Raw genomic sequence first — 9,117 nt, 5'->3', positions numbered from 1 at the left:
GGGGTGGTGGTGTTCCTACTTAATTTATTTTATTTTTGGTAGAAAACAAGGCTATTCATTCATACGCGCCCAACGCCAAACAAAGGAAAACAGAAATACATAAAACAGATAGAGAGCATGATGAGCACAAGGTATGGATACATAGTATCAAAAACCAAGGAGTGAAATTGACCCGGCCGCACATGCTATTGACCGGGTCATCCAAGCTAGGTGGTGTTCCTACTTATTAGTCAATACCAAACAAGAGGTAATATAGACTAGTTATATGTGATTTGAGACAAAAAAAAAAAAGAAAAAAAAGAATCATATCTCAAGTGAATGAAAAATAAATTATCTTGCTGGAAATCTAATTGTTTGTCTTATGCGGGTCGTTGGGTTCTAATTCAATCTGTTCTTGCTTCTACTCCTACATATTTGATGAACTGCTTCCAGTTTCCTCAAAAAATCTCTCGTAATATTGATTTGATTTGTCTTAATTTCTGGTTGGGAAACACAGGCAATAAGAAAATATCTACTCTCATTTCTTGGAGAGATGAAAAGGTTGGCAAGTTTGTTACTAGCTCTGGGTGGAATTACTCCTTGATTAATGAAGTACTTTCTTTACATCTTCATCTCATATTTACAAGATCAATTTGACTTCGACAGATGATAGTTGGTGGTGTACTTTGGCCAAAAATGGCAAATATAGTACTAAACTAGTTGCAAAATCTTTAATTTCCTTTGATTCCAATCATAACTTTTTTCGATCCTCTTGGTGAAATTTTTTTTGAAAATTAAAGATTCATCCCAAGTTCAAAATTTTTTTCTGGCGAATGTTAAATGCAGGTCTTCCAATTAAGGCGCTCATTTCCAAATGGCTTCAGATCGATTCTACTTGTGCTTTTTGTGGAAGTTGTGCTGAATCTTACTGGCACTTATTCTTTTCATCTGATTGGTCTAAACACATATGGGCAGCTGGGCCATTGGGGCTAAGAACTGAATGCTTGTCATATCCATCTTTGGAAAATTTCTGCATTGAGACTTTACATAGTCGTTACTCAAGATAAGCTCTCTTTATGTTGGTTTGGTAAGGTGTTTATTATTAAGTGTTATTTATTTGGGATGCTAGAAACAAAGTGGTGATTGGGCTAGAAAAACCAGAGCCTATATGGGTTTTAAAACAAACTGAATCATGGATCAAGGATTTGGATATATTCCCACCCTCTATTGCATCCCAAGTTGTAAACTTAAGAACAGAAGATGAGATTTCTCTATCTAAGTTTACTTATTTGTCAAAATTCAATTATCCTATTTTAATTTGTGCTGGAATACAGGAACTAGGTGTAACATCTGTTGGATGGTCAGTTATCTTTTTGCTAGATGGTAGATTCACTTTGTTTCCTGCAGGCTATATTAACACCTCAAGTGGCCTCGATTCGGTTTTGATCGGCATTAGAACAAGACTTGATATATCAAGGAGTTTAGGATTGCAGAGTAAAGAAGTGTGGTGCTCCGACAGTCGGATTTCTGACCTTCTTCCATCTCCAATTTCTAATCCTTGGTTGTGGAATCTATTAAAAGACTTATTTTACATAAACAATATAGGACCTACTATTGCCTATACCTTTAGAGGGGATCCTTTTTGTATCGCAATAGCTACTAACCTAGCTAAATCTACCTTATCTTCCAAATCTCTATACATTCAATCAAATGTTTAGTTTTAATATAATTTGCTTTTATCATAAAAAAAAATATTAGTGTCTTATTATAATATTATTAAATATATGTAGCATGTGTTAGGGAATTTTTTTAAATTTTTTTATTGGACTGCTTGGAATCATTTAGGAACCGGAACCGGCCCACCCATTAGTTAATGGTCCTAGATTCAAGTTTGGAATCGATTAGCTTATTGATCTAGTTCTGGTCCTAACCCCTTAGGACTAGAACTATTAAGGAACCAAACCGATAGCCCAGAACCGGACCAATTGACACCCCTACTAATATTTCACATATTGTGTTAGAGCAGGACATTGTGTTCGAAATACAGTATAAAATAAAAGGGTAAGAGATCGCTACCTAGTTGCCTAGCCCTTGCACCTGGGTGGGGAATGAGAGCGTACAAAGGGGCATTAACATGGATGGGAGTTTTTATTTCACAGGGGCGGGGTGATAATTATGCACACTCTTGTGTTTCAATGCAAGATCCATACCACCAGGAAGCACTGTTTTTCCCTAAAATAAAGTTTTAAAATATTGCTGTTTATTTTTTTAAATTGGGCTTTGAATGTTTTCCTTCCCATAAGGTTTGAACATTTGAAGTTTGTTTTTTAATAAGACACTTTTATTTGGGAACTTTAATAGAGTAGGGTTCCTTAAATAGAGGTATTTCTCCTCTCTTAAGTCTGAGTCGGTCTGAGGTTGGTTTGGGATGCTTTTCACATATTGGTCAGGTCAGGTCTTTAGAATATAAAATATGTTCAAGAGATCGCTGTTTGATCGTGTAGCCTCTACATTAGCGTGAGGGCCAAGGAGAGCGTATGCAAGAGCAACAACACGATGGATTTTCTTATTTTATGAGGAGCTGGTCAATAATTACACACGCTCATGTGTCTAGACATAGGAGCCACTAGACCAAATAGTGTTCTATTTCCCATAAAATATATTTTTGCTCTAGACACCAACAAAATTTATTTATGTTGGGGTCTATCAGGGAATTTTAGCTTCTTTTACTCTCTGTCCGGCATAGAGGATGGTCCAGCTGGTGTTGCCATTTAAAGTTCTTATCTGCTATGAATTCCCATGTACCTCATACTTTCTTCGTCCAATACATAAATTCCTCAACATACTCTTCAAAGAAAAATCAAACTTTTAAGTTATTTTCTCTTTCCTCCCCCAACCTATGTGCTAATGGTACAAGGGGACCGTAACAAGAAATGTTGTCGGAATTGGGAGTAATGCTAGAGCATGGTTGAGTAGTGTTGGTGTGTGGTGTAGTGGCTGTAATGCAAAATTGCAAGTCTTTGTTAATTATGATTAGTGAAAATTTGAACTTAGTAGGAATAAAAAAGGTAAACAACCATATGGCTTGCACTAGACACCCAAGTTACTAAGTAGTGTTGGAATAGATTCTCAGTGCATATATCATTTGATTGTCACATAGTGGCTTTAGACATTGATGCAGTATGAGTTCAAACTTTTAATTTATTTTATTTTTATTTTTTTTCTTTTATTCTACTCCAATCCGTGCAATGTCTTGACCTCTTAAGCTTTCTAGGTGGCTCTTGTAGCAAGCTTTAGGCCAATTACTCTCAAACCAAACGACTTTAAGGAATTAGGTGTAAAACACCCCTTGGGCTTACTTACTCAAACCAAATAGGCTACAAGCCAAGACTGGATCAAAGAGAAAATAAATTCGTTTTGATAATCAACTATATCATGCAAGTGTATCATGGTTCAACCTTAGCACCTAACCAAAACTCATGTAAACAGGATGATTAACAAAATCGACTCTCTCAGTAGACAGTGTACTTTAAAGGAATTTAAAATCCCTTTGATCGGTATATTCCAATTCCCTCCTCAGTACGGAATTTTTATTAGTTCAAAGTGCCGGATATTTAGATGCTCTCAAAGTCTTCAGAAAAATAAACTAAAGATGCTACACACTCGCTCTTGAACCAAAGTAAAGATTACAATTCGATGAATTCCCCCCCATACTTAAATTATGCAGTGTCCTTGATGCATGAAGAAAATAAAGTATAAGGACCGAGATGAGGGGGCTTACTAGATATAATCAATAAAGAGGATCATGAAGCTGCTGCCTTGCGTTTTTTTATTTTGTAAACCACCATTATTGAAGACTGTTACACAACACAGAACAACACTCTATATCTCTTTTTATCCCTTGTTATGGGTGTGTGTGTTTGTGAGTTATATTAACTGCTTCTTGATCCTTGGGGATTGGCGAATGTCGTAGGATATTTGGGTCACTTGCCTAAATCCTCCCAGGGGGTGGTTTGGGGCATGACAGAGTGGTATCAGAGCAAGAAGCTCTTTCTATACTCACAAACAGCGGAGATAAGATAACTAGTAACATAGAATCAAGAGAACAAATAGATGAACAAACTTGAGATAATCTTATGGGTAAAATACCATAGGAACTAATATAATAAGAAGATAACAAGATTTCATAAACAAAAGAGCATGTGCTATTACACCTTGTTTGATACTGAAAGTACTACTTCCAAACTACAACTTAGAAAGGAAAGTACAACTGAACCAAAAAAAAAAAAAAAAGACTGAATAGTTGCCTTCTAATTGCAGGTATCAAAAACACATCCCATCCTATCTTAGGACTTACTTCCATTGTATTATTGATAATTTCCCATGTTTTTAGCTACACATCCCTATACGTGCGATGTTTTACAATCATGTCGTACCATAGCAAATGTTAGCTTTTACGCATAAGTACAAATTAGTATCTTCCTTAGTTAAGAAGTGTAGATTTATTAATGCCCAAGGTTCCTTTCCAGAGAAACAACCATGGTCAACACAAGATCCAACCAGGGTGGTCGTCATGGAAGAGGCCCTTGATTTGTTCCAAAAATTGGACTACTGACCGGAGTCGAAGCTCAAAACTTTAAAGTATCAGTCACTTCGGCAAGGATGCCCGGGGACCTTCCAAACCCAGTGCCTACGACCCCTCCAGTTCCTGCCACCGCACCACCTCCGGCTATGGTTGCTGGTGAACTGAATACCATCGTGGTAAACATGATGCGGATCATGCAACAACAACAAGAATTGCTGGCCCATATGACCACTCAGTTCACAACCATGATGCAGCAGCAAGCGATGCCACCACCCAATCAGCCTCCACAATTTCCACCTTCGGTGCCCCAGCCTGCCGTAGACAACTCCACTGCTAGGGTAATGGAGCGGTTCAAGAAACTTCAGCCGCCCGCTTTTTCCAAGATCAGCTCGGAGGCAATGGAACCGGAGAGATGGATTAGTGCTTTAGAAAAAGCCTTCGCCATATTAGAATGTACCGATGCTCAGAAGTTGATATGCGTCAGGTACCAGTTGCAGAATGAGGCTGAAGCATGGTGGAAGTCAACGTGACCAAATTTGGAGGTGACTCATCCCAACCCCACTTGGGATCAGTTCAAGGAAGTCTTCTTTAAGAATTATTTTCCCAAGAGTTTCAAAGACAAGAAGGAAGCTGAATTCTCATACAAGTATCGAAGACGGTGTTGGATTACTAGTAGCAGTTTGAGGATTTGTTCCATTTTGCACCAGAACATATGAAGGGGGAGGCTAGCAAGACGAAGAAATTTGAAAAGGGGCTCAAGCTTGAGATCGGGTCCATCCTGTCAGTCATGGATATTCAGACCTATGCACAGATGGTCGATAAGGCCAAGACTATAGAAGATAGCTTGAAGGAGGGGACCACAGTATCGTCGGGGCTAGGCAAGAGGCCTAACGCCTTCCAAAATTTAGAGTGGCCCAACAAGACCTTTCGAGGATCTAGCTTAAGCCCTAGTCTAACACAGACCCTTGGGCTTGAAAATGGAGCAAGCATATCCCCCACATTCGAACAGCCTACACAGTATTATCGCCATGCCTCGAGCCAATCTACTCTACCACCTTGCCTGGTGTCGAGTCAGGAAGGCCTAACTGCTTCAGGGACTTTGGTACTCAGTTTACTGACTTACCTTCCTACGAGGCTACCGGTGCCACTAGTTCTTAGGTTCCAGGGCCTTCTGATTGGGTGCAGATGATGACACATTTCCAGAGTCTCAGCACCCAGCTCTCTGATATGGCGACCAGGATGGACCAGGGCTTCTCTTCCTTAGAGAGTAGAGTGGGTTCTGTGGAGCAGTGTCTGGACTTCTGGGATAGGTTCTACAGAGTTGACTCTCTTCAGACACAGCCTCCTCTAGATGACTTACCTCCCAGAGAGTAGTTCTTGATCAGCTCCTGCTAGTCCATGCTACTTGTTTCAGATTATTTTCCTTTTTATTATGCTTATGTACTTTTCGTTCTTTAGGATGTTTCAAATTTAGTGTTTTTTTTTTTTTTTAGCTCATGTACTTGTTGAATTGCAATTCCTGCAATCAAACTTATGTAATTATTGTTGATTTAGTGAAAATCTTGCTTCTTTACTTATTTTCATCTACCACCCCTATAGCTTTTAACTATTACACAGTTTATTATTTCAAGCTTATTAGTCCTAGTCTGCACTCCATGAATGTAAGGAGAGCCTCTGGCTCTGATGCCAAGCTCTGTCACACCCCAAACCACCCCCTAGAAGGATTGGGTAGGTGACCCGAATTGCATAACGGCAATCCGCCAAATCCCACGGATCTAGAAGCAGTGCTTACATTCATGGAACCACATCCATTCACTTTACCAAAGGCAAGATCAGAGTGCTGCAGATAACCTACAATTTCAATAATAAAAAGGAAGTATAGCGATATGGGAAATGATGATAACATATATATAAAAAAGTGTGTACATTTCCCACCAACCCACAAGCATAAGTACAAAGCTGATAAGAATAGAACTACATACATAAATATATACAGGGTGAGCATACTCAACCCCAAAAAGAAAAGAAAGTAAAAAACTACAACCAGTCCACAGTCAGAGCGGGGTCAAACTCCTAACAAAACAAAAAGGAGTCCCCAAACAAAAAGCATCAGAAGCACTTCTCAACGGTCTTCATCAATGACCACTGAGAAAGTACGCAGGATCGGTATGACCTCCGTCGGGGTCCGCACCAACATCATTGTAACAACCAGGACTCTCCTCCTTGAGATGACCCTTCATGCCAAGTGGCACCGATCTGCAAAATCATCTAAGAAAAACAATGTATAACAGAGTGTGAGCCCCCACTGAGCTCGTGAGAAAATAACATCATCATGCATGCACATGCAATCATAATTCACAGTTCATATGATCCTATATGATATGCAAGTCCAGATTATTTATTAGCCACCTAACAACACAACTAAGTCAGGTCTTATGCTACTACAATCCCCAATACATGTATCCCTGGTACGGGCTTCTAACCCCTTCCCGCGATACACCCATTGAGTTGTTGGAGAGGACCAGTCAGCTCCTGCATCAATCACCAAGGTTAGCCCGACCAGCCTTCTGTGATTAACCTGTAGGGCAATCCAATCCATTTCTTTTCTCTTTTCTTTTCTTTGGCTTACAGCCCATATTCACCATTCTTGTGTTCTTTCATTTCTTTTCATTCACCATTCCAGTGTTCTTTTCATTTCTTTCCATTTCTTTTCTCATTCACATATGGTCACCCTCACAGGCATCCAACACCTAAACCCCTATTGGCAAGGGTGCGTAGCACGGGTAATGAAACTCTAGCCCCATGTCTATATGGCATCGTATGAGTCGGGTGGTGTCAACCGCATCCCATTCTACGGGCTACCATAGGCCTCATTTCCAAGCCGACTACGGCATCTAGTCTAACAATCACAATCATCATATAAGAATTCATGGTGTTGATCAACAGACAGTCATTATGCAGTGATTTGAGTAGTTTGAACAGAAGTAAATAACACAGTATATATAATTCAATTCTTATTAGCCGGTATAGCATCATAATTACACATGCACATATGATAGTATTATTCACTCACCTGAGTTTGGTTCTAGATACTCGGTTGCAAACTCAGTTCCAATAGCAGTCTAGTTTTTGACCTCGAGCGTGGGATCAATTCCTAGATATAAATCAAAAGTTTTCATATTAAGTTTTCAGTCTATCACTGGTACTCCTAGGGTTAACCTAAGCTTACTGGGTTGACCCGGTGCTTAATTGGTACTCATTTGGAATCACTGGGCCTTGTACTGAGTCTTAGGTCATGTCCCGGTGCATCATCCAGTGTTAGTGGCATAAGGATAAAATGGTCATTTTCATTAGCTGTGCTTGACCCTAGGTCAGATCAGGTCCACAGTGCTGTCCACAGCTTGCCTGTGCTGCAGGACCAAGCACAGTAGGGTTTCCTTCACCTGCGGGACCCACTAGGGTTCCAAAGTATTCCTTGATCATAAACAGATGTGGGGAAGGCCTTTTTGGTCATTTCCCAACCTCCCACAGTGTCCAAAGGCCATTGGGTAAGATCCCCCATGTCAGATCATCATTCCAGCAACTTTCCATTCACTGGACGATGGCTCTGGGCGTTGCCTGCATCGCCCAGAGGCTGCAATCGACATTTGGGTTGAGTTCCCAAGGTTGGGCCCACAAGGCTGAGGTCAGACTTGATCCTCTGCATGTCAGGGGCGTTAGGTAGCCCCTGGGATGACCTTCAATTTGATCCTAATGGATCCCCCACTGGGCCCACCATCAGGCTGCCAATGGCTGCCCAGACAACCCAGTGAATAGTATCATAGGGTTTTTCTCAATCTTGGAATTCAATTCCAGCCACATGCAAGGCTGGAAATGGATGCAAAGCAGGGTTTCATGGCTGTGATTACCTAGGGTTAGGTCTGTGCGACCCTAGCTTGCACCCAGGGTTCCAAATCATAGAGCAACAGGGCAATCTGGCAGTGCAGTTGTGCACAGCCAGGTTTCGGCCCAAGGAACAACACAACAGTCCATTAAAATTACACCTAGATCACAGATCTTCCATGCACAAGGCTAGCATGGCAGATCTGGAGCTGATCTGGGCAAACCCTAGCTGTTCAGGGCTGCCTATGGAGCAGAAACACATCAAACATGGGGAAGAGATGGGAATAGTAGGCTATATAGGTGTAAATATACCTGAACAAGCTTGAGAGAGCTCGAACCAGGTTGGGTGCAGGGCTGCAGCAGCTCCCCCTTCCTTCTTCTTCCTTCTTCCTTCTCTTTCTTCTTCTTTTTCTCCTTTCTTCCCTCTCTTCTCTCCCATGGATTTCAGATATGTCAAGGACTCTAACATGGGCCCAAGGCCACCTATTTATAGGCTCAGCCCTCACTGAGGCCTGTTTGCCTGAGAAGGCCTCTTTTGAAAATCAGTTTTTAAACTGATTTTGACTGATTCTGGGCACACTGGTGGGGTCCCTCAGACTTCCCTCTATCAGTGGAGGGTGCCCATGTTCATATTGGGTGGTCCCCACAATTAAAATTCAATAAAATATTCA

The sequence above is a fragment of the Telopea speciosissima genome, unplaced genomic scaffold, assembly GCF_018873765.1.
Source record: "Telopea speciosissima isolate NSW1024214 ecotype Mountain lineage unplaced genomic scaffold, Tspe_v1 Tspe_v1.0014, whole genome shotgun sequence".
Classification (NCBI taxonomy): domain Eukaryota; kingdom Viridiplantae; phylum Streptophyta; class Magnoliopsida; order Proteales; family Proteaceae; genus Telopea; species Telopea speciosissima.
The sequence above is the reverse complement of the archived record's forward strand: the minus strand, read 5'-3'. Positions refer to the sequence as shown.